At 42.9% G+C, this 22,500-nt stretch overlaps 34 non-coding genes and 32 pseudogenes across 34 annotated transcripts in view; all 66 read left to right on the top strand.

Moving 5' to 3' along the window:
• Nucleotides 1–17: 17 nt before the first annotated feature.
• Nucleotides 18–126, top strand: LOC132986372 (5S ribosomal RNA; annotated as a pseudogene).
• Nucleotides 127–247: 121 nt separating this feature from the next.
• LOC132986001 (5S ribosomal RNA) lies at nucleotides 248–366 on the top strand. The gene has a single exon (XR_009675218.1). It is a non-coding gene; the product is annotated as a 5S ribosomal RNA (ribosomal RNA).
• Nucleotides 367–487: 121 nt separating this feature from the next.
• Nucleotides 488–596, top strand: LOC132986330 (5S ribosomal RNA; annotated as a pseudogene).
• Nucleotides 597–717: 121 nt separating this feature from the next.
• Nucleotides 718–836, top strand: LOC132985902 (5S ribosomal RNA). The gene has a single exon (XR_009675124.1). It is a non-coding gene; the product is annotated as a 5S ribosomal RNA (ribosomal RNA).
• Nucleotides 837–957: 121 nt separating this feature from the next.
• Nucleotides 958–1,076, top strand: LOC132985900 (5S ribosomal RNA). The gene has a single exon (XR_009675122.1). It is a non-coding gene; the product is annotated as a 5S ribosomal RNA (ribosomal RNA).
• A 122-nt stretch (nucleotides 1,077–1,198) lies between these two features.
• Nucleotides 1,199–1,317, top strand: LOC132986132 (5S ribosomal RNA). Its single transcript, XR_009675340.1, has one exon. It is a non-coding gene; the product is annotated as a 5S ribosomal RNA (ribosomal RNA).
• Nucleotides 1,318–1,439: 122 nt separating this feature from the next.
• On the top strand, nucleotides 1,440–1,548 carry LOC132985660 (5S ribosomal RNA; annotated as a pseudogene).
• A 123-nt stretch (nucleotides 1,549–1,671) lies between these two features.
• Nucleotides 1,672–1,790, top strand: LOC132985966 (5S ribosomal RNA). Its single transcript, XR_009675186.1, has one exon. It is a non-coding gene; the product is annotated as a 5S ribosomal RNA (ribosomal RNA).
• Nucleotides 1,791–1,912: 122 nt separating this feature from the next.
• On the top strand, nucleotides 1,913–2,031 carry LOC132986277 (5S ribosomal RNA). The gene has a single exon (XR_009675470.1). It is a non-coding gene; the product is annotated as a 5S ribosomal RNA (ribosomal RNA).
• Nucleotides 2,032–2,152: 121 nt separating this feature from the next.
• LOC132986199 (5S ribosomal RNA) lies at nucleotides 2,153–2,271 on the top strand. Its single transcript, XR_009675402.1, has one exon. It is a non-coding gene; the product is annotated as a 5S ribosomal RNA (ribosomal RNA).
• A 119-nt stretch (nucleotides 2,272–2,390) lies between these two features.
• Nucleotides 2,391–2,499, top strand: LOC132985519 (5S ribosomal RNA; annotated as a pseudogene).
• A 121-nt stretch (nucleotides 2,500–2,620) lies between these two features.
• Nucleotides 2,621–2,729, top strand: LOC132985695 (5S ribosomal RNA; annotated as a pseudogene).
• Nucleotides 2,730–2,850: 121 nt separating this feature from the next.
• LOC132986120 (5S ribosomal RNA) lies at nucleotides 2,851–2,969 on the top strand. Its single transcript, XR_009675329.1, has one exon. It is a non-coding gene; the product is annotated as a 5S ribosomal RNA (ribosomal RNA).
• A 121-nt stretch (nucleotides 2,970–3,090) lies between these two features.
• Nucleotides 3,091–3,199, top strand: LOC132985506 (5S ribosomal RNA; annotated as a pseudogene).
• Nucleotides 3,200–3,320: 121 nt separating this feature from the next.
• On the top strand, nucleotides 3,321–3,439 carry LOC132985998 (5S ribosomal RNA). Its single transcript, XR_009675215.1, has one exon. It is a non-coding gene; the product is annotated as a 5S ribosomal RNA (ribosomal RNA).
• A 121-nt stretch (nucleotides 3,440–3,560) lies between these two features.
• Nucleotides 3,561–3,679, top strand: LOC132985899 (5S ribosomal RNA). Its single transcript, XR_009675121.1, has one exon. It is a non-coding gene; the product is annotated as a 5S ribosomal RNA (ribosomal RNA).
• A 122-nt stretch (nucleotides 3,680–3,801) lies between these two features.
• On the top strand, nucleotides 3,802–3,920 carry LOC132985936 (5S ribosomal RNA). The gene has a single exon (XR_009675158.1). It is a non-coding gene; the product is annotated as a 5S ribosomal RNA (ribosomal RNA).
• A 122-nt stretch (nucleotides 3,921–4,042) lies between these two features.
• Nucleotides 4,043–4,151, top strand: LOC132985567 (5S ribosomal RNA; annotated as a pseudogene).
• A 123-nt stretch (nucleotides 4,152–4,274) lies between these two features.
• Nucleotides 4,275–4,393, top strand: LOC132986047 (5S ribosomal RNA). The gene has a single exon (XR_009675261.1). It is a non-coding gene; the product is annotated as a 5S ribosomal RNA (ribosomal RNA).
• Nucleotides 4,394–4,516: 123 nt separating this feature from the next.
• On the top strand, nucleotides 4,517–4,635 carry LOC132986086 (5S ribosomal RNA). Its single transcript, XR_009675297.1, has one exon. It is a non-coding gene; the product is annotated as a 5S ribosomal RNA (ribosomal RNA).
• Nucleotides 4,636–4,755: 120 nt separating this feature from the next.
• On the top strand, nucleotides 4,756–4,874 carry LOC132986133 (5S ribosomal RNA). The gene has a single exon (XR_009675341.1). It is a non-coding gene; the product is annotated as a 5S ribosomal RNA (ribosomal RNA).
• A 122-nt stretch (nucleotides 4,875–4,996) lies between these two features.
• On the top strand, nucleotides 4,997–5,116 carry LOC132985707 (5S ribosomal RNA; annotated as a pseudogene).
• A 352-nt stretch (nucleotides 5,117–5,468) lies between these two features.
• Nucleotides 5,469–5,577, top strand: LOC132985518 (5S ribosomal RNA; annotated as a pseudogene).
• Nucleotides 5,578–5,698: 121 nt separating this feature from the next.
• Nucleotides 5,699–5,807, top strand: LOC132985694 (5S ribosomal RNA; annotated as a pseudogene).
• A 121-nt stretch (nucleotides 5,808–5,928) lies between these two features.
• Nucleotides 5,929–6,037, top strand: LOC132985813 (5S ribosomal RNA; annotated as a pseudogene).
• A 122-nt stretch (nucleotides 6,038–6,159) lies between these two features.
• Nucleotides 6,160–6,278, top strand: LOC132986088 (5S ribosomal RNA). Its single transcript, XR_009675299.1, has one exon. It is a non-coding gene; the product is annotated as a 5S ribosomal RNA (ribosomal RNA).
• A 122-nt stretch (nucleotides 6,279–6,400) lies between these two features.
• LOC132985646 (5S ribosomal RNA) lies at nucleotides 6,401–6,509 on the top strand (annotated as a pseudogene).
• Nucleotides 6,510–6,631: 122 nt separating this feature from the next.
• Nucleotides 6,632–6,750, top strand: LOC132986119 (5S ribosomal RNA). Its single transcript, XR_009675328.1, has one exon. It is a non-coding gene; the product is annotated as a 5S ribosomal RNA (ribosomal RNA).
• A 120-nt stretch (nucleotides 6,751–6,870) lies between these two features.
• On the top strand, nucleotides 6,871–6,979 carry LOC132985736 (5S ribosomal RNA; annotated as a pseudogene).
• Nucleotides 6,980–7,102: 123 nt separating this feature from the next.
• Nucleotides 7,103–7,221, top strand: LOC132985540 (5S ribosomal RNA; annotated as a pseudogene).
• Nucleotides 7,222–7,343: 122 nt separating this feature from the next.
• On the top strand, nucleotides 7,344–7,463 carry LOC132985603 (5S ribosomal RNA; annotated as a pseudogene).
• Nucleotides 7,464–7,585: 122 nt separating this feature from the next.
• On the top strand, nucleotides 7,586–7,705 carry LOC132985689 (5S ribosomal RNA; annotated as a pseudogene).
• A 354-nt stretch (nucleotides 7,706–8,059) lies between these two features.
• On the top strand, nucleotides 8,060–8,178 carry LOC132986187 (5S ribosomal RNA). The gene has a single exon (XR_009675391.1). It is a non-coding gene; the product is annotated as a 5S ribosomal RNA (ribosomal RNA).
• Nucleotides 8,179–8,297: 119 nt separating this feature from the next.
• On the top strand, nucleotides 8,298–8,416 carry LOC132985526 (5S ribosomal RNA; annotated as a pseudogene).
• A 6,224-nt stretch (nucleotides 8,417–14,640) lies between these two features.
• LOC132985641 (5S ribosomal RNA) lies at nucleotides 14,641–14,759 on the top strand (annotated as a pseudogene).
• Nucleotides 14,760–14,882: 123 nt separating this feature from the next.
• Nucleotides 14,883–15,001, top strand: LOC132986294 (5S ribosomal RNA). Its single transcript, XR_009675486.1, has one exon. It is a non-coding gene; the product is annotated as a 5S ribosomal RNA (ribosomal RNA).
• Nucleotides 15,002–15,125: 124 nt separating this feature from the next.
• On the top strand, nucleotides 15,126–15,244 carry LOC132986213 (5S ribosomal RNA). Its single transcript, XR_009675415.1, has one exon. It is a non-coding gene; the product is annotated as a 5S ribosomal RNA (ribosomal RNA).
• A 123-nt stretch (nucleotides 15,245–15,367) lies between these two features.
• LOC132985752 (5S ribosomal RNA) lies at nucleotides 15,368–15,476 on the top strand (annotated as a pseudogene).
• Nucleotides 15,477–15,830: 354 nt separating this feature from the next.
• Nucleotides 15,831–15,939, top strand: LOC132985713 (5S ribosomal RNA; annotated as a pseudogene).
• A 123-nt stretch (nucleotides 15,940–16,062) lies between these two features.
• Nucleotides 16,063–16,179, top strand: LOC132985588 (5S ribosomal RNA; annotated as a pseudogene).
• A 353-nt stretch (nucleotides 16,180–16,532) lies between these two features.
• On the top strand, nucleotides 16,533–16,651 carry LOC132986293 (5S ribosomal RNA). The gene has a single exon (XR_009675485.1). It is a non-coding gene; the product is annotated as a 5S ribosomal RNA (ribosomal RNA).
• Nucleotides 16,652–16,775: 124 nt separating this feature from the next.
• LOC132986212 (5S ribosomal RNA) lies at nucleotides 16,776–16,894 on the top strand. The gene has a single exon (XR_009675414.1). It is a non-coding gene; the product is annotated as a 5S ribosomal RNA (ribosomal RNA).
• Nucleotides 16,895–17,016: 122 nt separating this feature from the next.
• LOC132985751 (5S ribosomal RNA) lies at nucleotides 17,017–17,125 on the top strand (annotated as a pseudogene).
• A 123-nt stretch (nucleotides 17,126–17,248) lies between these two features.
• Nucleotides 17,249–17,357, top strand: LOC132985856 (5S ribosomal RNA; annotated as a pseudogene).
• A 122-nt stretch (nucleotides 17,358–17,479) lies between these two features.
• On the top strand, nucleotides 17,480–17,588 carry LOC132985761 (5S ribosomal RNA; annotated as a pseudogene).
• Nucleotides 17,589–17,711: 123 nt separating this feature from the next.
• LOC132985544 (5S ribosomal RNA) lies at nucleotides 17,712–17,830 on the top strand (annotated as a pseudogene).
• Nucleotides 17,831–17,955: 125 nt separating this feature from the next.
• Nucleotides 17,956–18,074, top strand: LOC132986197 (5S ribosomal RNA). The gene has a single exon (XR_009675400.1). It is a non-coding gene; the product is annotated as a 5S ribosomal RNA (ribosomal RNA).
• A 122-nt stretch (nucleotides 18,075–18,196) lies between these two features.
• LOC132985750 (5S ribosomal RNA) lies at nucleotides 18,197–18,305 on the top strand (annotated as a pseudogene).
• Nucleotides 18,306–18,428: 123 nt separating this feature from the next.
• On the top strand, nucleotides 18,429–18,547 carry LOC132985844 (5S ribosomal RNA). Its single transcript, XR_009675088.1, has one exon. It is a non-coding gene; the product is annotated as a 5S ribosomal RNA (ribosomal RNA).
• A 123-nt stretch (nucleotides 18,548–18,670) lies between these two features.
• Nucleotides 18,671–18,789, top strand: LOC132985941 (5S ribosomal RNA). Its single transcript, XR_009675162.1, has one exon. It is a non-coding gene; the product is annotated as a 5S ribosomal RNA (ribosomal RNA).
• Nucleotides 18,790–18,910: 121 nt separating this feature from the next.
• LOC132985583 (5S ribosomal RNA) lies at nucleotides 18,911–19,019 on the top strand (annotated as a pseudogene).
• Nucleotides 19,020–19,139: 120 nt separating this feature from the next.
• On the top strand, nucleotides 19,140–19,248 carry LOC132985654 (5S ribosomal RNA; annotated as a pseudogene).
• A 121-nt stretch (nucleotides 19,249–19,369) lies between these two features.
• LOC132985767 (5S ribosomal RNA) lies at nucleotides 19,370–19,478 on the top strand (annotated as a pseudogene).
• A 123-nt stretch (nucleotides 19,479–19,601) lies between these two features.
• LOC132986177 (5S ribosomal RNA) lies at nucleotides 19,602–19,720 on the top strand. Its single transcript, XR_009675382.1, has one exon. It is a non-coding gene; the product is annotated as a 5S ribosomal RNA (ribosomal RNA).
• A 122-nt stretch (nucleotides 19,721–19,842) lies between these two features.
• Nucleotides 19,843–19,961, top strand: LOC132986016 (5S ribosomal RNA). Its single transcript, XR_009675232.1, has one exon. It is a non-coding gene; the product is annotated as a 5S ribosomal RNA (ribosomal RNA).
• Nucleotides 19,962–20,084: 123 nt separating this feature from the next.
• LOC132986257 (5S ribosomal RNA) lies at nucleotides 20,085–20,203 on the top strand. Its single transcript, XR_009675451.1, has one exon. It is a non-coding gene; the product is annotated as a 5S ribosomal RNA (ribosomal RNA).
• A 120-nt stretch (nucleotides 20,204–20,323) lies between these two features.
• On the top strand, nucleotides 20,324–20,442 carry LOC132986108 (5S ribosomal RNA). The gene has a single exon (XR_009675318.1). It is a non-coding gene; the product is annotated as a 5S ribosomal RNA (ribosomal RNA).
• Nucleotides 20,443–20,563: 121 nt separating this feature from the next.
• On the top strand, nucleotides 20,564–20,682 carry LOC132986373 (5S ribosomal RNA; annotated as a pseudogene).
• A 122-nt stretch (nucleotides 20,683–20,804) lies between these two features.
• On the top strand, nucleotides 20,805–20,923 carry LOC132985946 (5S ribosomal RNA). The gene has a single exon (XR_009675167.1). It is a non-coding gene; the product is annotated as a 5S ribosomal RNA (ribosomal RNA).
• A 121-nt stretch (nucleotides 20,924–21,044) lies between these two features.
• Nucleotides 21,045–21,163, top strand: LOC132985870 (5S ribosomal RNA). Its single transcript, XR_009675095.1, has one exon. It is a non-coding gene; the product is annotated as a 5S ribosomal RNA (ribosomal RNA).
• Nucleotides 21,164–21,286: 123 nt separating this feature from the next.
• On the top strand, nucleotides 21,287–21,405 carry LOC132985939 (5S ribosomal RNA). The gene has a single exon (XR_009675160.1). It is a non-coding gene; the product is annotated as a 5S ribosomal RNA (ribosomal RNA).
• A 123-nt stretch (nucleotides 21,406–21,528) lies between these two features.
• Nucleotides 21,529–21,647, top strand: LOC132985988 (5S ribosomal RNA). Its single transcript, XR_009675205.1, has one exon. It is a non-coding gene; the product is annotated as a 5S ribosomal RNA (ribosomal RNA).
• Nucleotides 21,648–21,768: 121 nt separating this feature from the next.
• Nucleotides 21,769–21,877, top strand: LOC132985582 (5S ribosomal RNA; annotated as a pseudogene).
• Nucleotides 21,878–21,997: 120 nt separating this feature from the next.
• LOC132985576 (5S ribosomal RNA) lies at nucleotides 21,998–22,106 on the top strand (annotated as a pseudogene).
• Nucleotides 22,107–22,227: 121 nt separating this feature from the next.
• Nucleotides 22,228–22,346, top strand: LOC132986126 (5S ribosomal RNA). The gene has a single exon (XR_009675335.1). It is a non-coding gene; the product is annotated as a 5S ribosomal RNA (ribosomal RNA).
• Nucleotides 22,347–22,468: 122 nt separating this feature from the next.
• LOC132986090 (5S ribosomal RNA) overlaps nucleotides 22,469–22,500 on the top strand; it is a 119-nt gene continuing 87 nt past the window's right edge. The window contains exon 1 of the ribosomal RNA XR_009675301.1: nucleotides 22,469–22,500. This exon is cut by the window's right edge and continues 87 nt beyond it. This is a non-coding gene — a ribosomal RNA (5S ribosomal RNA).

Below are 22,500 nucleotides of genomic sequence, written 5' to 3'. Positions count from 1 at the left end.
GTCTGCACACAATAATGGCTTACGGCCATACCACCCTGAACACGTCCGATCTCGGAAGCTAAGCAGGGTCGGGCCTGGTTAGTACTTGGATGGGAGACCGCCTGGGAATACCAGGTGCTGTAAGCGTTTTCATTTTTTTGATCATATGTTTTTTTTTATCATATAGAGACATATTCACATGTCCAAAAATTCAGCCAGAATCAAGGGCATGACATCTTTAAAAGGCCCCTTTCTGCACACAATAATGGCTTACGGCCAAACCACCCTGAACACACCCGATCTCGTCCGATCTCGGAAGCTAAGCAGGGTCGGGCCTGGTTAGTACTTGGATGGGAGACCGCCTGGGAATACCAGGTGCTGTAAGCTTATTCATTTTTTTGATCATATGTTTTTTTTTATCATATAGAGACATATTCACATGTCCAAAAATTCAGCCAGAATCAAGGGCATGACATCTTTAAAAGGCCCCTGTCTGCACACAATAATGGCTTACGGCCATACCACCCTGAACACGTCCGATCTCGGAAGCTAAGCAGGGTCGGGCCTGGTTAGTACTTGGATGGGAGACCGCCTGGGAATACCAGGTGCTGTAAGCTTTTTCATTTTTTTTGATCATATGTTTTTTTTATCATATAGAGACATATTCACATGTCCAAAAATTCAGCAAGAATCAAGGGCATGACATCTTTAAAAGGCCCCTTTCTGCACACAATAATGGCTTACGGCCATACCACCCTGAACACGCCCGATCTTGTCCGATCTCGGAAGCTAAGCAGGGTCGGGCCTGGTTAGTACTTGGATGGGAGACCGCCTGGGAATACCAGGTGCTGTAAGCTTTTTCATTTTTTTTGATCATGTGTTTTTTTTATCATATAGAGACATATTCACATGTCCAAAAATTCAGCCAGAATCAAGGGCATGACTTCTTTAAAAGGCCCCTCTCTGCACACAATAATGGCTTACGGCCATACCACCCTGAACACGCCTGATCTCGTCCGATCTCGGAAGCTAAGCAGGGTAGGGCCTGGTTAGTACTTGGATGGGAGACCGCCTGGGAATACCAGGTGCTGTAAGTTTTATCATTTTTTTGATCAAATGTTTTTTTTTTATCATATAGAGACATATTCACATGTCCAAAGATTCAGCCAGAATCAAGGGCATGACATCTTTAAAAGGCCCCTTTCTGCATACAATAATGGCTTACGGCCATACCACCCTGAACACGCCCGATCTCGTCCGATCTCGGAAGCTAAGCAGGGTCGGGCCTGGTTAGTACTTGGATGGGAGACCGCCTGGGAATACCAGGTGCTGTAAGCGTTTTCATTTTTTTTGATCATATGTTTTTTTTTATCATATAGAGACATATTCACATGTCCAAAAATTCAGCCAGAATCAAGGGCATGACATCTTTAAAAGGCCCCTGTCTGCACACAATAATGGCTTACGGCCATACCACCCTGAACACGCCCGATCTCGGAAGCTACGCAAGGTCAGGCCTGGTTAGTACTTAGATGGGAGACCGCCTGGGAATACCAGGTGCTGTAAGCTTTTTCATTTTTTTTGATCATATGTTCTTTTTTTATCATATAGAGACATATTCACATGTCCAAAAATTCAGCCAGAATCAAGGGCATGAGATCTTTAAAAGGCCCCTGTCTGCACACAATAACAGCTTACGGCCATACCACCCTGAACACACCTGATCTCGTCCGATCTCGGAAGCTAAGCAGGGTCGGGCCTGGTTTGTACTTGGATGGGAGACCGCCTGTGAATACCAGGTGCTGTAAGCTTTTTCATTTTTTTGATCATATGTTTTTTTTTTATCATATAGAGACATATTCACATGTCCAAAAATTCAGCCAGCATCAAGGGCATAACATCTTTAAAAGGCCCCTGTCTGCACACAATAATGGCTTACGGCCATACCACCCTTAACACGCCCGATCTCGTCCCATCTCGGAAGCTAAGCAGGGTCGGGCCTGGTTAGTACTTGAATGGGAGACCGCCTGGGAATACCAGATGCTGTAAGCTTTTTTTATTTTTTTGATCATATGTTTTTTTTATCATAGAGAGACATATTCACATGTCCACAAATTCAGCCAGAATCAAGGGAATGACATCTTTAAAAGGCCCCTGTCTGCACACAATAATGACTTACGGCCATACCACACTGAACACGCCTGATCTCGTCCGATCTCGGAAGCAAAGCAGGGTCGGGCCTGGTTAGTACTTGGATGGGAGACCACCTGGGAATACCAGGTGCTGTAAGCGTTTTCATTTTTTTGATCATATGTTTTTTTTTATCATATAGAGACATATTCACATGTCCAAAAATTCAGCCAGAATCAAGGGCATGACATCTTTAAGGCCCATTTCTGCACACAATAATGGCTTACGGCCATACCACCCTGAACTCGTCCGATCTCGGAAGCTAAGCAGGGTCGGGCCTGGTTAGTACTTAGATGGGAGACCGCCTGGGAATACCAGGTGCTGTAAGCTTTTTCATTTTTTTGATCATATGTTTTTTTTTATCATATAGAGACATATTCACATGTCCAAAAATTCAGCCAGAATCAAGGGCATGACATCTTTAAAAGGCCCCTTTCTGCACACAATAATGGCTTACGGCCATACAACCCTGAACTCGTCCGATCTTGGAAGCTAAGCAGGGTGGGGCCTGGTTAGTACTTGAATGGGAGACCGCCTGGGAATACCAGGTGCTGTAAGCTTTTTCATTTTTTTGATCATATGTTTTTTTTTATCATATAGAGACATATTCACATGTCCAAAAATTCAGCCAGAATCAAGGGCATGACATCTTTAAAAGGCCCCTTTCTGCACACAATAATGGCTTACAGCCAAACCACCCTGAACACACCCGATCTCGTCCGATCTCGGAAGCTAAGCAGGGTCGGGCCTGGTTAGTACTTGGATGGGAGACCGCCTGGGAATACCAGGTGCTGTAAGCTTATTCATTTTTTTGATCATATGTTTTTTTTTATCATATAGAGACATATTCACATGTCCAAAAATTCAGCCAGAATCAAGGGCATGACATCTTTAAAAGGCCCCTGTCTGCACACAATAATGGCTTACGGCCATACCACCCTGAACATGTCCGATCTCGGAAGCTAAGCAGGGTCGGGCCTGGTTAGTACTTGGATGGGAGACCGCCTGGGAATACCAGGTGCTGTAAGCTTTTTCATTTTTTTTGATCATATGTTTTTTTTATCATATAGAGACATATTCACATGTCCAAAAATTCAGCAAGAATCAAGGGCATGACATCTTTAAAAGGCCCCTTTCTGCACACAATAATGGCTTACGGCCAAACCACCCTGAACACGCCCGATCTTGTCCGATCTCGGAAGCTAAGCAGGGTCGGGCCTGGTTAGTACTTGGATGGGAGACCGCCTGGGAATACCAGGTGCTGTAAGCTTTTTCATTTTTTTTGATCATGTGTTTTTTTTATCATATAGAGACATATTCACATGTCCAAAAATTCAGCCAGAATCAAGGGCATGACTTCTTTAAAAGGCCCCTCTCTGCACACAATAATGGCTTACGGCCATACCACCCTGAACACGCCTGATCTCGTCCGATCTCGGAAGCTAAGCAGGGTAGGGCCTGGTTAGTACTTGGATGGGAGACCGCCTGGGAATACCAGGTGCTGTAAGTTTTATCATTTTTTTGATCAAATGTTTTTTTTTTATCATATAGAGACATATTCACATGTCCAAAGATTCAGCCAGAATCAAGGGCATGACATCTTTAAAAGGCCCCTTTCTGCATACAATAATGGCTTACTGCCATACCACCCTGAACACGCCCGATCTCGTCCGATCTCGGAAGCTAAGCAGGGTCGGGCCTGGTTAGTACTTGGATGGGAGACCGCCTGGGAATACCAGGTGCTGTAAGCGTTTTCATTTTTTTTGATCATATGTTTTTTTTTATCATATAGAGACATATTCACATGTCCAAAAATTCAGCCAGAATCAAGGGCATGACATCTTTAAAAGGCCCCTGTCTGCACACAATAATGGCTTACGGCCATACCACCCTGAACACGCCCGATCTCGGAAGCTAAGCAAGGTCAGGCCTGGTTAGTACTTAGATGGGAGACCGCCTGGGAATACCAGGTGCTGTAAGCTTTTTCATTTTTTTTGATCATATGTTCTTTTTTTATCATATAGAGACATATTCACATGTCCAAAAATTCAGCCAGAATCAAGGGCATGAGATCTTTAAAAGGCCCCTGTCTGCACACAATAACAGCTTACGGCCATACCACCCTGAACACACCTGATCTCGTCCGATCTCGTAAGCTAAGCAGGGTCGGGCCTGGTTTGTACTTGGATGGGAGACCGCCTGGGAATACCAGGTGCTGTAAGCTTTTTCATTTTTTTGATCATATTTTTTTTTTTTTATCATATAGAGACATATTCACATGTCCAAAAATTCAGCCAGAATCAAGGGCATAACATCTTTAAAAGGCCCCTCTCTGCACACAATAATGGCTTACGGCCATACCACCCTTAACACGCCCGATCTCGTCCGATCTCGGAAGCTAAGCAGGGTCGGGCCTGGTTAGTACTTGAATGGGAGACCGCCTGGGAATACCAGATGCTGTAAGCTTTTTTATTTTTTTGATCATATGTTTTTTTTATCATAGAGAGACATATTCACATGTCCAAAAATTCAGCCAGAATCAAGGGCATGACATCTTTAAAAGGCCCCTTTCTGCACACAATAATGACTTATGGCCATACCACCCTGAACACGCCCGTTCTCGTCTGATCTCGGAAGCTAAGCAGGGTCGGGCCTGGTTAGTACTTGGATGGGAGACCGCCTGGGAATACCAGGTGCTATAAGCTTTTTCATTTTTTTGATCATATGTTTTTTTTTTATCATAGAGAGACATATTCACATGTCCAAAAATTCAGCCAGAATCAAGGGCATGACATCTTTAAAAGGCCCCTGTCTGCACACAATAATGGCTTACGGCCATACCACCCTGAACAAGCCCGATCTCGTCCGATCTCGGAAGCTATGCAGGGTCGGGCCTCGTTAGTACTTGGATGGGAGACCGCCTGTGGAATATCAAATGCTGTAAGCTGTTTCATTTTTTTGATCAAATGTTTTTTTTTTATCATATAGAGACATATTCACATGTCCAAAAATTCAGCCAGAATCAAGGGCATGACATCTTTAAAAGGCCCCTTTCTGCACACAATAATGGCTTACGGCCAAACCAACCTGAACTCGTCCGATCTTGGAAGCTAAGCAGGGTCGGGCCTGGTTAGTACTTGGATGGGAGAACGCCTGGGAATACCAGACGCTGTAAGCTTTTTTTATTTTTTTGATCATATGTTTTTTTTTTATCATAGAGAGACATATTCACATGTCCAAAAATTCAGCCAGAATCAAGGGCATGACATCTTTAAGGCCCATTTCTGCACACAATAATGGCTTACGGCCATACCACCCTGAACTCGTCCGATCTCGGAAGCTAAGCAGGGTCGGGCCTGGTTAGTACTTAGATGGGAGACCGCCTGGGAATACCAGGTGCTGTAAGCTTTTTCATTTTTTTGATCATATGTTTTTTTTTATCATATAGAGACATATTCACATGTCCAAAAATTCAGCCAGAATCAAGGGCATGACATCTTTAAAAGGCCCCTTTCTGCACACAATAATGGCTTACGGCCATACAACCCTGAACTCGTCCGATCTTGGAAGCTAAGCAGGGTGGGGCCTGGTTAGTACTTGAATGGGAGACCGCCTGGGAATACCAGGTGCTGTAAGCTTTTTCATTTTTTTGATCATATGTTTTTTTTTATCATATAGAGACATATTCACATGTCCTAAAATTCAGCCAGAATCAAGGGCATGACATCTTTAAAAGGCCCCTTTCAGCGCACAATAATGGCTTACGGCCATACAACCCTGAACTCATCCAATCTTGGAAGCTAAGCAGGGTCGGGCCTGGTTACTAGTTGGATGGGAGACTGCCTGGGAATACCAGGTGCTGTAAGCTTTTTCATTTTTTTGATCATACGTTTTTTTTTTATCATATAGAGACATATTCACATGTCCAAAAATTCAGCCAGAATCAAGGGCATGACATCTTTAAAAGGCCCCTTTCTGCACACAATAACAGCTTATGGCCATACCATCCTGAACACGCCCGTTCTCGTCAGATCTCGGAAGCTAAGCAGGGTCGGGCCTGGTTAGTACTTGGATGGGAGACCGCCTGGGAATACCAGGTGCTGTAAGCTTTTTAATTTTTTTGATCATATGTTTTTTTTTTATCATATAGAGACATATTCACATGTCCAAAAATTCAGCCAGAATCAAGGGCATGACATCTTTAAAAGGCCCCTGTCTGCACGCAATAATGACTTATGGCCATAACACCCTGAACACGTCCGATCTCGGAAGCTAAGCAGGGTCGGGCCTGGTTAGTACTTGGATGGGAGACCGCCTGGGAATACCAGGTGCTATAAGCTTTTTCATTTTTTTGATCATATGTTTTTTTTTTATCATAGAGAGACATATTCACATGTCCAAAAATTCAGCCAGAATCAAGGGCATGACATCTTTAAAAGGCCCCTGTCTGCACACAATAATGGCTTACGGCCATACCACCCTGAACACGCCCGATCTCTTCCGATCTCGGAAGCTAAGCAAGGTCAGGCCTGGTTAGTACTTGGATGGGAGACCGCCTGGGAATACCAGGTGCTGTAAGCTTTTTCATTTTTTTGATCATATGTTTTTTTTTTATCATATAGAGACATATTCACATGTCCAAAAATTCAGCCAGAATCAAGGGAATGACATCTTTAAGGCCCATTTCTGCACACAATAATGGCTTACGGCCATACCACCCTGAACTGGTCCGTTCTCGGAAGCTAAGCATGGTCGGGCCTGGTTAGTACTTAGATGGGAGACCGCCTGGGAATACCAGGTGCTGTAAGCTTTTTCATTTTTTTTGATCATATGTTCTTTTTTTATCATATAGAGACATATTCACATGTCCAAAAATTCAGCCAGAATCAAGGGCATGACATCTTTAAAAGGCCCCTGTCTGCACACAATAATGGCTTACGGTCATACCACCCTGAACTCGTCCGATTTCGTCCGATCTCGGAAACTAAGCAGGTTCGTGCCTGGTTAGTACTTGGATGGGAGACCGCCTGGGAATACCAGGTGCTGTAAGCTGTTTCATTTTTTTGATCATGTGTTTTTTTTTTATCATAGAGAGACATATTCACATGTCCAAAAATTCAGCCAGAATCAAGGCCATGACATCTTTAAAAGGCCCCTTTCTGCACACAATAATGGCTTACGGTCATACCACCCTGAACTCGTCCGATCTCGTCCGATCTCGGAAACTAAGCAGGGTCGTGCCTGGTTAGTACTTGGATGGGAGACCGCCTGTGGAATACCAGATGCTGTAAGCTGTTTCATTTTTTTGATCATTTGTTTTTTTTTTATCATAGAGAGACATATTCACATGTCCAAAAATTCAGCCAGAATCAAGGGCATGACATCTTTAAAAGGCCCCTTTCTGCACACAATAATGGCTTACGGCCATACCACCCTGAACAAGCCCGATCTCGTCCGATCTCGGAAGCTATGCAGGGTCGGGCCTCATTAGTACTTGGATGGGAGACCGCCTGTGGAATATCAAATGCTGTAAGCTGTTTCATTTTTTTGATCAAATGTTTTTTTTTTATCATATAGAGACATATTCACATGTCCAAAAATTCAGCCAGAATCAAGGGCATGACATCTTTAAAAGGCCCCTTTCTGCACACAATAATGGCTTACGGCCAAACCAACCTGAACTCGTCCGATCTTGGAAGCTAAGCAGGGTCGGGCCTGGTTAGTACTTGGATGGGAGAACGCCTGGGAATACCAGACGCTGTAAGCTTTTTTTATTTTTTTGATCATATGTTTTTTTTTTATCATATAGAGACATATTCACATGTCCAAAAATTCAGCCAGAATCAAGGGCATGACATCTTTAAAAGGCCCCTGTCTGCAGACAATAATGGCTTACTGCCATACCACCCTGAACACGCCCGATCTCGTTCGATCTCAGAAGCTAAGCAGGGTAAGGCCTGGTTAGTACTTGGATGGGAGACCGCCTGGGAATACCAGGTGCTGTAAGCTTTTTCATTTTTTTGATCATGTTTTTTTTTATCATATAGAGACATATTCACATGTCCAAAAATTCAGCCAGAATCAAGGGCATGACATCTTTAAAAGGCACCTGTCTGCACACAATAACGGCTTACGGCCATACCACCCTGAACACGCTGGATCTCGTTCGATCTCGGAAACTAAGCAGGGTCGTGCCTGGTTAGTACTTGGATGGGAGACCGCCTGGGAATACCAGATGCTGTAAGCTGTTTCATTTTTTTGATCATGTGTTTTTTTTTTATCATAGAGAGACATATTCACATGTCCAAAAATTCAGCCAGAATAAAGGGCATGACATCTTTAAAAGGCCCCTTTCTGCACACAATAATGGCTTACGGCCATACCACCCTGAACACGCCCCTTTTGCTGTCAGAGTTTGTGTGGTGCTGAAGGAGAGCTGACGTGTCAGTACTGAGCAGGACAGCTGGACTAATTTGTTTGTTTTTTGGATGCGCTTTGGATTTATTTAAATACCTCAGATTGTGAGTGAATGTCCCCCAGCAGTCACTGACTGTTAGGGGGATCGTTTTTCTTTTCACCTTTTTTTCCTGTTTTTTTTTCCACAATTTTGTGAAGAATTTTTGTTTTTTGTGAATGTTTGCTCGTATGTCGCGAGCAAACTCACACGGACGGATCACAAAGATGACAGGACCACGGACTGGAGAGATGGAAAAAGGAAAAGAGAACGGACAACAACGTGAACAAACAAACATGGCACTGAAACAAAGGAATGGATTAAACGACAACGAGAAGAACGACGGACAAAAAGGACGGATGAAAACGGCAAATGAAACAGGGAACGGAATGGATGACGGAGAGAGAGGAAGAGAGAGGAGCGGCGGGCTGATTGCTCAGCATGCAGAGAATGGGAGAGGTGGCGAGAGAGCAGAAAAAGAGGAAGCAAAAGTGTCTTTTGAGAGAAAACTAACACTAAACATTGAAATGGTGGGAGACAAAGTTCCTCTAAATCACGTCATGAGCAACATAAAAATGATCTGTGGGGGCCTGCTGGCGTGCAGAACCCTGGGACCTGAAAAACTGGAGGTGACGGTGAGCAACATTAAAGGAAAGGAAAGGCTGCTGGATGGATTTAAAATCGGAGAGACCAGAGTCGTGGCGAGAGAACTAAATAATGATGAGCTGGTGGTGTCTTTTTTAAACCTGCCAGCGTATATCACAGATGAAGAAATAGTTTGGAAGCTGACGGGATGGGGAGTGAAACCGACATCACCAATAAAACGCAGAATGTGGCCTGGAACAATGATAGCTGACGGAACGAGGTTTGTCCGGGTCAGATTTAATGACCAGGTACAGTCACTCCCTTACTCCACAAAGTTTAACACTGTGATGGGGAACGAATACTTTAGAGTAATACATGATAGACAACAAAAAGTGTGCAGGATGTGCATCCAGCCGGGACACATCCTGAGAGAGTGTCCAGAATTTATTTGCCACAACTGTGGGGTGCAGGGACACTCTGCGCGAGAGTGCAGCGCGAACAGCACAAAATGCACAAACTGTAAAAAAAGAGAAAATGAATGTGAGTGTGAGAACGGAGAGGAAAGCAAGAACGAGGTGGAGGAGGTGTACGAGGATGAAGACGAGGCGGAGGAGGTGTACGAGGAGGAGGCGGAGGAGAAGGAGGTGATCGGAGCAAGCAGGAAGGAGATCAGAGAAGACGAGAACAGTGACGGAGAAATGGAGCAGAGCGGAGAGAGCGGAGGAGAACGGGCGTCAGAGTGCGAGCTGGAGACGCCGGAGCTGGCTGGAGAGGGAGGACAGCAGAAGCAGCGAAAAACGAGCGAGAGAGGGAAAAAAGGAGACGGAAGGGACGTGGCAGAAGACCCGGGGGTAAGCATGAGCACAGAGTGGAGGGAGATGCCTGAGAGTGGTGTTGGACAGGCGGGAGGGAGAAAAATCACGCTAAATAATACGGGTAAAAGCACCAGTCCCAATGAAACGGACAGCGAAATGGATGTGAGTGAACTGGCGAGTGCGCAAAAAAGACTAAGTCTTGGACAACGAAAAAAGTTGGTGAAAAAATTGAAATGTAAGGACAAATAATGACTGACAATAACCCCTGTAAATCCGTTTTTTTTGTTTTTATTTTTATGATAATGGCCTTTAATTTATTTTCGATAAACGTGAATGGACTAAGGAACAAAGAAAAAAGACATGCGATTCTTTCCTTGCAGAATGACGTTTTGTGCCTGCAGGAGACCAGGTGGGATGATTCCCTGGTGGAAGACATAAAAAAAGACTTTGTGGGCCATATTTTCTGCTCCAATGGCACGTCGAGGGCGAGAGGAGTGGCGGTTTTAGTCAAAACGGGTCGGGTAACAGGGGTAAATTTGGTTTATGGAGACAAAGAAGGAAGAATAATAGTAATAGACTGTGTGTATGAAACGAAAAATATAAGAATCATAAATATATATGCACCGAATGGAGAAAAAGAAAGGAAAACATTCTTCATTGCAATAAGCAAATGGTGGGAAAGGAATTGTATAATAATCGGTGACTTTAATGTGGCGATGACACCCACCGATGTGTCAAAAAATAATGTGTTTAAGGGGGATGTGAGCAGGGGGACACTTAAAGATATAATGATAACGAAACAATGCATTGATATTTGGAGATTGCTACATCCATGGGAGAGGGTGTTCTCCAGGAGACAAATTGTACTGAATAGATTAAAACAATCTAGAATAGATTATGCTTTGGTGACATGCGAGGTAGTGAGGTGGATTAAAGAAGTTGAATATAAAACTAATATGTGGAGCGATCACGCTGGAATAGAAATCACGTTTAGAAAAGAAACGAATGTACGTAAAGGAGGGATATGGTGCTTTAATGCAAGCTTGCTGGATGATGGAATGTTTGTGAAAAGTATGGAAAGATTGTTGAATGATGTGGGATATGAGTGGAATGAGAGTGAAGATATGAATGTGTGGTGGGATAGTGTAAAAGTCAGAATTAAAAAAAAGTGTATCAATTATAGTAAAGAGAAAAAGTGGAGAGAAAATAGAAAGGAAGAGAATTTGAGAAAACAACTAAGTGAGGAAATAACATCGCTTGACAGTGTAGATAATGTAGGTGTCGAAAAATACATACATTTAAAAGAACAGTTGGGAGTGATTGAACTTAAAAAGAGTAGGGGTGCAGCCATCAGGAGTAAAATACAATATATGTATGAGGGGGAGAGGAGTACAGCCTTTTTTTTAGGTCTGGAAAAACAAAAACAAAAAAGAACAGAAATAAACAAATTATTAAATGAAGCAGGTAAAAGTGTGACAGATAAAAAGGGAATTTTAGAAATAGTAAAGGGCTATTATGAAAGCCTGTTTTCGAGACAGGAGTGTGATAGCGTGAGTGTGAACAGAGCTTTGGGTGCCTTAAAGAAAAAACTAAGCGAGGACGATAAAATGTGGTGTGATTGTGAGTTTACAGAGGGAGAAATCAGAAGTGCTTTAGAGGGGTTAAACAAAAACAAAAGTCCTGGGAGCGATGGCCTAACTGCGGAATTCTACCAAGCTTTCAAAGAGCAGCTGGTGCCCTTGGTGAACAAATTGAGTAAATATATGGAAAAAGTGAAACATATACCAAAAAGTTTAGGGGAAGGGGTGGTTACTATTTTTTACAAAAACAAGGGGGACAATAAAAATCTGGACAACTACAGACCAATCAGCCTACTCAACACAGACTACAAAATCATAGCGAAAACAATAGCCAATAGAATCAGGGAGGTAATAGGAACAATCATAGAACAAACACAATCATACAGTATACCAAACAGAGACATAGCAGACTCAATCATTTCAATAAAACAGACGGTCAGGGATATGGAAGGGGAGGGGGGAATATGGCTAGGGATTGATTTAAATAAAGCTTTTGACAGAGTAGATCACGGGTTCATGGGGAAGGTGTTAGAGAAGTTTGGATTCGGGGAGAGAATGAGAGAATGGATAAATATGTTGTATACAGGAGCGGAAAGCAAGATAAAATGTAACGGGGAACTAACTGATTCTTTTAAAATATCAAGGTCAGTGAGACAAGGATGTCCGATGTCAGCGCTGTTGTACAGCTTGGTAGCAGAGCCGCTGGCAGCACTGATATCGGAAGACGTAAACATAAAAGGTATAGGTAAGGAAAACGTAAAAATAATACAGTATGCAGATGACGTGAATATAATGGTAAAAGGAGAGGAGGATATAGAATTGATATTAAAACATGTACAAACTTATGAAAGAGCATCTGGGGCAAAAGTAAATGAAAATAAGTCAGAAATTATGTTACTAGGTAAGGAATCCAATCTAGTTAATAAGTGGGGATTTAAAACGGTGTGTGAGAGAAGAAAAGTGTTGGGAGTGAATATGGGGAAAAATGAGAATGAATGTGATGATGTAACATGGAAAGAGGTGGTGGGTAAAATTAAAAAAAACATTGAATTTGTGGAAAGCGAGGGGTCTATTGTTGAGAGGAAGGGTAGCCGTAACAAATGCTCTCGTGTTGTCCAAAGTGAATCATGCGCTGAGTACTTGTACGCTTCCGGACTGGGCCTTTAAGGAGATTTCAAAGACCATTAGGGACTTTATTTGGAAAAACAAAGCAGCGAGTATAGCTCACAAAACAATAATAGGGGCTAAAGATCAGGGGGGGCTAGCTTTGATTGATTTACTTACAAAAAAAGTAGCACTAAGAGTCAAATTGATAGGCAAATTTATGGACCAGAACCGGAACGTAGTTTGGAAAAATCACTTCAAACAATATCTGTGCAGTTTTGGACTCTACAACGAGGACAACCTGTACCAGATCAATAACCCAGATTCATTTAAACACTTGCCACGGTTTTTCCAGGAAGTACTCAGTGCGTGGTATCAGGTTTCATCCTGGACTGTACCAGAGTGCGGAACGAGAGGGTCAGTGCTACGACTGCCCTTCCTCTCGAGCCCGTATTTTAAAAATGGGGAGAGGGTAATTAAGTGTGAAGCTATGTCGAAAGCGGGATATATTAGAATAAGGGATTTACTGAACTGTGGGGGGGATTTTGATTTACAAATGGTGGTGAGGGGTTTAAAAAATAAAGGGTGTGTGTGCAGAAAGGATGTGATTGAGGGAGTGTTTGCAAATGTAAAATTGTCTTTGTCGAGCGAATGGGAAAAATTAATCAAAGAGAAGGAGGGAGTGATGCGGGACGATGTGGGGGGGATCTCCCTGTGCCTAGGGGAGAAGAAACACAACATTATAGATGTCACTACAAAAATTTGGTATAGATGCGCAATCACACATAGAATACAGAAACCCACATCCGAAGTAAAATGGACAGACACATACCCGGACATAACAAGCAACATGATATGGAAGAACATTAACATTCCGCATACACCACATGCAATATTTGACCTAGATTTCAAACTGAGGCACAGGAGGATCTTCACCTGCATCGTCCTGCATCAGATCCATAAGGAGAGGTATGAACGTGTGGGGAATTGGTTTATTTTTGGGGAAAAATAAGAGAAATGTTGGGGAAATGCAGTAAGAATGAGTGTTGGAATGAAAGGGGGTGGGAATTGTCGGTGTTGTTGGGGGTGGGAACAAAACAAAAAAATCACAATGTAATGAATATAATTTTAGCTTTTGCAAGAAAAGCGGTTTTTAACAGGAGGAAATATGCACTGTATGAAAGTAAGGAAATGAATGTGTGGAGAATGTTTGTGAATGAATGGCAAGCACATCTTAAATTGCTGTACATAGCGAATGAGAGTGAGTTTGTGAGAATGTTTGTGGAAGGTGCGAATGTGTGTAGAGTAAACGAGGAGGGAATTATGTGGGATGTCTAAATTATTTTGTTTTTGTTTTTTTTGGTACGAGGGCTTCTTTTTTGGTCATGGGGAAAATGGGTGATTTGATTTGGGTTTTTTTTTTTCTCAGTGGTTTTTTGAGAATACTGTGGGGTTTTTGTATGTTTTTGTGGTTTGTTTTCAGAGGGATGTTTGCTTTGGGGGAGGGACTCAGAAGAGTTGTCATGAGTTGGGGGTATCAGGGGTGGTTTGAGTTTTTTTTCTGATGCTATGTTTTTATTGTTTTTAGGGTGCCGTTTGCGTCAGAGGGGAGGTTTAATTTAGAGGGTGTATGTATTTTAATAGCATTTGTTGTAAATGATGTGAAAGAATTATAAATGTTTTTGTAATTTTGATAATAAAAGATAAAAAAATTAAAAAAAACACGCCCGATCTCGTCCGATCTCGGAAGCTATGCAGGGTCGGACCTGGTTAGTACTTGGATGGGTGACCGCCTGTGGAATACCAGATGCCGTTTCATTTTTTTGATCATATGTTTTTTTTTATCATATAGAGACATATTCACATGTCCAAAAATTCAGCCAGAATCAAGGGCATGACATCTTTAAAAGGCCCCTGTCTGCACACAATAATGGCTTACGGCCATACCACCCTGAACACGCCCGATCTTGTCCAGTCTTGGAAGCTAAGCAGGGTCGTGCCTGGTTAGTATTTGGATGTGAGACCACCTGGGAATACCAGGTGCTGTAAGCTTTTTCATTTTTTTGATCATATGTTTTTTTTTTTATCATATGGAGACATATTCACATGTACAAAAATTCAGCCAGAATCAAGGGCATGACATCTTTAAACGGCCCCTTTCTGCACACAATAATGGCTTACGGCCATACCACCCTGAACAAGCCCGATCTCGTCCGATCTTGGAAACTAAGCAGGGTCGGGCCTGGTTATTACTTGGATGGGAGACCACCTGGGAATACCATGTGCTGTAAGCTTTTTCATTTTTTTGATCATATGTTTTTTTTTTTTATCATATAGAGACATATTCACATGTCCAAAAATTCAGGCAGAATCAAGGGCATGACATGTTTAAAAGGCCCCTGTCTGCACACAATAATGGCTTACGGCCATACCACCCTGAACACGCCCGATCTTGTCTGATCTCAGAAACTAAGCAGGGTCGGGCCTGGTTAGTACTTGGATGGGAGACCGCCTGGGAATACCAGGTGCTGTAAGCTTTTTCATTTTTTTGATCATATGTTTTTTTTTTTATCATAGAGAGACATATTCACATGTCCAAAAATTCAGCCAGAATCAAGGGCATGACATGTTTAAATGGCCCCTGTCTGCACACAATAATGGCTTACGGCCATACCACCCTGAACTCGTCCGATATTGGAAGCTAAGCAGAGTCGGGCCTGGTTATTACTTGGATGGGAGACCGCCTGGGAATACCAGGTGCTGTAAGCTTTTTCATTTTTTTTGATCATATGTTTTTTTTTTATCATATAGAGACATATTCACATGTCCAAAAATTCAGCCAGAATCAAGGGCATGAAATCTTTAAAAGGCCCCTTTCTGCACACAATAATGGCTTATGGCCATACAACCCTGAACTCGTCCGATCTCAGAAGGTAAGCATGGTGGGGCCTGGTTAGGACTTGGATGGGAGACCGCCTGGGAATACCAGGTGCTGCAAGCTTTTTCATTTTTTTGATCATATGTTTTTTTTTTATCATATGGAGACATATTCACATGTCCAAAAATTCAGCCAGAATCAAGGGAATGACATCTTTAAAAGGCCCCTTTCTGCACACAATAATGGCTTAAGGCCATACCACCCTGAACTCGTCCGATCTCGGAAGCTAAGCAGTGTCGGGTCTGGTTAGTACTTGGATGGGAGACCGCCTGGGAATACCAGGTGCTGTAAGCTTTTTCATTTTTTTGATCATATGTTTTTTTTTTTATCATATGGAGACATATTCACATGTCCAAAAATTCAGCCAGAATATAGGGCATGACATCTTTAAAAGGCCCCTTTCTGAACACAATAATGGCTTACGGCCATAACACCCTGAACACGCCGATCTCGTCTGATCTCGGAAGCTAAGCAGGGTCGGGCCTGGTTACTACTTGGATGTGAGACCACCTGGGAATACAGGTGCTGTAAGCTTTTTCATTTTTTTGATCATATGTTTTTTTTGATCATATAGAGACATATTCACATGTCCAAAAATTCAGCCAGAATCAAGGGCATGACATCTTTAAAAGGCCCCTTTCTGCACACAATAATGGCTTAAGGCCATACCACCCTGAACTTGTACGATCTCGGAAGCTAAGCAGTGTCGGGTCTGGTTAGTACTTGGGTGGGAGACAGCCTGGGAATACCAGGTGCTGTAAGCTTTTTCATTTTTTTGATCATATGTTTTTTTTTTTATCATATGGAGACATATTCACATGTACAAAAATTCAGCCAGAATCAAGGGCATGACATCTTTAAACGGCCCCTTTCTGCACACAATAATGGCTTACGGCCATACCACCCTGAACAAGCCCGATCTCGTCCGATCTTGGAAACTAAGCAGGGTCGGGCCTGGTTATTACTTGGATGGGAGACCACCTGGGAATACCATGTGCTGTAAGCTTTTTCATTTTTTTGATCATATGTTTTTTTTTTTTATCATATAGAGACATATTCACATGTCCAAAAATTCAGGCAGAATCAAGGGCATGACATGTTTAAAAGGCCCCTGTCTGCACACAATAATGGCTTACGGCCATACCACCCTGAACACGCCCGATCTTGTCTGATCTCAGAAACTAAGCAGGGTCGGGCCTGGTTAGTACTTGGATGGGAGACCGCCTGGGAATACCAGGTGCTGTAAGCTTTTTCATTTTTTTGATCATATGTTTTTTTTTTATCATAGAGAGACATATTCACATGTCCAAAAATTCAGCCAGAATCAAGGGCATGACATGTTTAAATGGCCCCTGTCTGCACACAATAATGGCTTACGGCCATACCACCCTGAACTCGTCCGATATTGGAAGCTAAGCAGAGTCGGGCCTGGTTATTACTTGGATGGGAGACCGCCTGGGAATACCAGGTGCTGTAAGCTTTTTCATTTTTTTTGATCATATGTTTTTTTTTTATCATATAGAGACATATTCACATGTCCAAAAATTCAGCCAGAATCAAGGGCATGACATCTTTAAAAGGCCCCTTTCTGCACACAATAATGGCTTACAGCCATACAACCCTGAACTCGTCCGATCTCGGAAGGTAAGCATGGTGGGGCCTGGTTAGGACTTGGATGGGAGACCGCCTGGGAATACCAGGTGCTGCAAGCTTTTTCATTTTTTTGATCATATGTTTTTTTTTTATCATATGGAGACATATTCACATGTCCAAAAATTCAGCCAGAATCAAGGGAATGACATCTTTAAAAGGCCCCTTTCTGCACACAATAATGGCTTAAGGCCATACCACCCTGAACTTGTCCGATCTCGGAAGCTAAGCAGTGTCGGGTCTGGTTAGTACTTGGATGGGAGACCGCCTGGGAATACCAGGTGCTGTAAGCTTTTTCATTTTTTTGATCATATGTTTTTTTTTTTATCATATGGAGACATAATCACATGTACAAAAATTCAGGCAGAATCAAGGGCATGACATGTTTAAAAGGCCCCTGTCTGCACACAATAATGGCTTACGGCCATACCACCCTGAACACGCCCGATCTTGTCTGATCTCAGAAACTAAGCAGGGTCGGGCCTGGTTAGTACTTGGATGGGAGACCGCCTGGGAATACAATGTGCTGTAAGCTTTTTCATTTTTTTGATCATATGTTTTTTTTTTTTTATCATATAGAGACATATTCACATGTCCAAAAATTCAGGCAGAATCAAGGGCATGACATGTTTAAAAGGCCCCTGTCTGCACACAATAATGGCTTACGGCCATACCACCCTGAACACGCCCGATCTTGTCCGATCTCAGAAACTAAGCAGGGTCGGGCCTGGTTAGTACTTGGATGGGAGACCGCCTGGGAATACCAGGTGCTGTAAGCTTTTTCATTTTTTTGATCATATGTTTTTTTTTTATCATAGAGAGACATATTCACATGTCCAAAAATTCAGGCAGAATCAAGGGCATGACATGTTTAAATGGCCCCTGTCTGCACACAATAATGGCTTACGGCCATACCACCCTGAACTCGTCCGATATTGGAAGCTAAGCAGAGTCGGGCCTGGTTATTACTTGGATGGGAGACCGCCTGGGAATACCAGGTGCTGTAAGCTTTTTCATTTTTTTTGATCATATGTTTTTTTTTTATCATATAGAGACATATTCACATGTCCAAAAATTCAGGCAGAATCAAGGGCATGACATGTTTAAAAGGCCCCTGTCTGCACACAATAATGGCTTACAGCCATACCACCCTGAACACGCCCGATCTCGTCTGATCTCGGAAGCTAAGCAGGGTCGGGCCTGGTTAGTACTTGGATGGGAGACCGCCTGGGAATACCAGGTGCTGTAAGTTTTTTCATTTTTTTGATCATATGTTTTTTTTTTTATCATATAGAGACATATTCACATGTCCAAAAATTCAGCCAGAATCAAGGGCATGACATCTTTAAAAGGCCCCTTTCTGCATACAATAATGGCTTACGGCCATACCACCCTGAACACGCCCGATCTCGTCTGATCTCGGAAGCTAAGCAGGGTCGGGCCTGGTTAGTACTTGGATGGGAGACCGCCTGGGAATACCAGGTGCTGTAAGCTTTTTCATTTTTTTTGATCATATGTTTTTTTTATCATATAGAGACATATTCAAATGTCCAAAAATTCAGCCAGAATCAAGGGCATGACATCTTTAAAAGGCCCCTGTCTGCACACAATAATGGCTTACGGCCATACCACCCTGAACACGCCCGATCTCGGAAGCTAAGCAAGGTCAGGCCTGGTTAGTACTTGGATGGGAGACCGCCTAGGAATACCAGGTGCTGTAAGCTTTTTCATTTTTTTGATCATGTGTTTTTTTTTTATCATAGAGAGACATATTCACATGTCCAACAATTCAGCCAGAATCAAGGGAATGACATCTTTAAGGCCCATTTCTGCACACAATAATGGCTTACGGACATACCACCCTGAACTCGTCCGATCTCGGACGCTAAGCAGGGTCGGGCCTGGTTAGTACTTAGATGGGAGACCGCCTGGGAATACCAGGTGCTGTAAGCTTTTTCATTTTTTTGATCATATGTTTTTTTTTATCATATAGAGACATATTCACATGTCCAAAAATTCAGCCAGAATCAAGGGCATGACATCTTTAAAAGGCCCCTTTCTGCACACAATAATGGCTTACGGCCATACAACCCTGAACTCGTCCGATCTCAGAAGGTAAGCAGGGTCGGGCCTGGTTAGTACTTGGATGGGAGACAGCCTGGGAATACCAGGTGCTGTAAGCTTCTTCATTTTTTTGATCATATGTTTTTTTTTTTATCATATAGAGACATATTCACATGTCCAAAAATTCAGCCAGAATCAAGGGCATGACATCTTTAAAAGGCCCCTGTCTGCACACAATAATGACTTATGGCCATACCACCCTGAACACGCCCGATCTCGTCTGATCTCGGAAGCTAAGCAGGGTCGGGCCTGGTTAATACTTGGATGGGAGACCGCCTGGGAATACTAGGTGCTATAAGCTTTTTCATTTTTTTGATCATATGTTTTTTTTTTATCATATAGAGACATATTCACATGTCCAAAAATTTAGCCAGAATCAAGGGCATGATATCTTTAAAAGGCCCCTTTCTGCACACAATAATGGCTTACGGCCATACCACCCTGAACACGCCCGATCTCGTCCGATCTCGGAAGCTATGCAGGGTCGGGCCTGGTTAGTACTTGGATGGGAGACCGCCTGGGAATACCTGGTGCTGTAAGTTTATTCATTTTTTTTGATCATATGTTTTTTTTTTATCATATAGAGACTTATTCACATGTCCAAAAATTCAGCCAGAATCAAGGGCATGACATCTTTAAAAGGCCCCTTTCTGCATACAATAATGGCTTACGGCCATACCACCCTTAACACGCCCGATCTCGTCCCATCTCGGAAGCTAAGCAGGGTAGGGCCTGGTTAGTACTTGAATGGGGGACCGCCTGGGAATACCAGATGCTGTAAGCTTTTTTATTTTTTTGATCATATGTTTTTTTTATCATAGAGAGACATATTCACATGTCCACAAATTCAGCCAGAATCAAGGGCATGACATCTTTAAAAGGCCCCTGTCTGCACACAATAATGGCTTACAGCCATACCACCCTGAACACGCCCGATCTCGTCCGATCTCGGAAGCTAAGCAGGGTCGGGCCTGGATAGTACTTGGATGGGAGACCACCTGGGAATACCAGGTGCTGTAAGCATTTTCATTTTTTTGATCATATGTTTTTTTTTATCATATAGAGACATATTCACATGTCCAAAAATTCAGCCAGAATCAAGGGCATGACATCTTTAAAAGGCCCCTTTCTGCACAAAATAACAGCTTACGGCCATACCACCCTTAACACGCCCGATCTCGTCCGATCTCGGAAACTAAGTAGGGTCGTGCCTGGATAGTACTTGGATGGGAGACCGCCTGGGAATACCAGACGCTGTAAGCTTTTTCATTTTTTTGATCATATGTTTTTTTTTTATCATATAGAGACATATTCACATGTCCAAAAATTTAGCCAGAATCAAGGGCATGACATCTTTAAAAGGCCCCTTTCTGCACACAATAATGGCTTACGGCCATACCACCCTGAACACGCCCGATCTCGTCCGATCTCGGAAGCTATGCAGGGTCGGGCCTGGTTAGTACTTGGATGGGAGACCGCCTGGGAATACCAGGTGCTGTAAGCTTTTTCATTTTTTTGATCATATGTTTTTTTTTATCATATAGAGACATATTCACATGTCCAAAAATTCAGCCAGAATCAAGGGCATGACATCTTTAAAAGGCCCCTTTCTGCACACAATAATGGCTTACGGCCATACCACCCTGAACACGCCCGATCTCGTCCGATCTCGGAAGCCAAGCAGGGTAGGGCCTGGTTAGTACTTGGATGGGAGACCACCTGGGAATACCAGGTGCTGTAAGTTTTTTCATTTTGTTTGATCATATGTTTTTTTTTTATCATATAGAGACATATTCACATGTCCAAAAATTCAGCCAGAATCAAGGGCATGACATCTTTAAAAGGCCCCTTTCTGCACACAATAATGGCTTACGGCCATACCACCCTGAACACGCCCGATCTCGTCCGATCTCGGAAGCTAAGCAGGGTCGGGCCTGGTTGGTACTTGGATGGGAGACCGCCTGGGAATACCAGGTGCTGTAAGTTTTTTCATTTTTTTGATCATATGTTTTTTTTTTTATCATATAGAGACATATTCACATGTCCAAAAATTCAGCCAGAATCAAGGGCATGACATCTTTAAAAGGCCCCTTTCTGCATACAATAATGGCTTACGGCCATACCACCCTGAACACGCCCGATCTCGTCTGATCTCGGAAGCTAAGCAGGGTCGGGCCTGGTTAGTACTTGGATGGGAGACCGCCTGGGAATACCAGGTGCTTTAAGCTTTTTCATTTTTTTTGATCATATGTTTTTTTTATCATATAGAGACATATTCAAATGTCCAAAAATTCTGCCAGAATCAAGGGCATGACATCTTTAAAAGGCCCCTGTCTGCACACAATAATGGCTTACGGCCATACCACCCTGAACACGCCCGATCTCGGAAGCTAAGCAAGGTCAGGCCTGGTTAGTACTTGGATGGGAGACCGCCTAGGAATACCAGGTGCTGTAAGCTTTTTCATTTTTTTGATCATGTGTTTTTTTTTTATCATAGAGAGACATATTCACATGTCCAACAATTCAGCCAGAATCAAGGGAATGACATCTTTAAGGCCCATTTCTGCACACAATAATGGCTTACGGACATACCACCCTGAACTCGTCCGATCTCGGAAGCTAAGCAGGGTCGGGCCTGGTTAGTACTTAGATGGGAGACCACCTGGGAATACCAGGTGCTGTAAGCTTTTTCATTTTTTTGATCATATGTTTTTTTTTATCATATAGAGACATATTCACATGTCCAAAAATTCAGCCAGAATCAAGGGCATGACATCTTTAAAAGGCCCCTTTCTGCACACAATAATGGCTTACGGCCATACCACCCTTAACACGCCCGATCTCGTCCGATCTCGGAAGCCAAGCAGGGTAGGGCCTGGTTAATACTTGGATGGGAGACCGCCTGGGAATACCAGGTGCTGTAAGTTTTTTCATTTTTTTGATCATATGTTTTTTTTTTATCATATAGAGACATATTCACATGTCCAAAAATTCAGCCAGAATCAAGGGCATGACATCTTTAAAAGGCCCCTTTCTGCATACAATAATGGCTTACGGCCATACCACCCTGAACACGCCCGA

This window comes from Labrus mixtus, chromosome 12 (assembly GCF_963584025.1).
Source record: "Labrus mixtus chromosome 12, fLabMix1.1, whole genome shotgun sequence".
Classification (NCBI taxonomy): Eukaryota; Metazoa; Chordata; class Actinopteri; order Labriformes; family Labridae; genus Labrus; species Labrus mixtus.
This window is presented reverse-complemented; position numbering and strand designations above follow the sequence as displayed.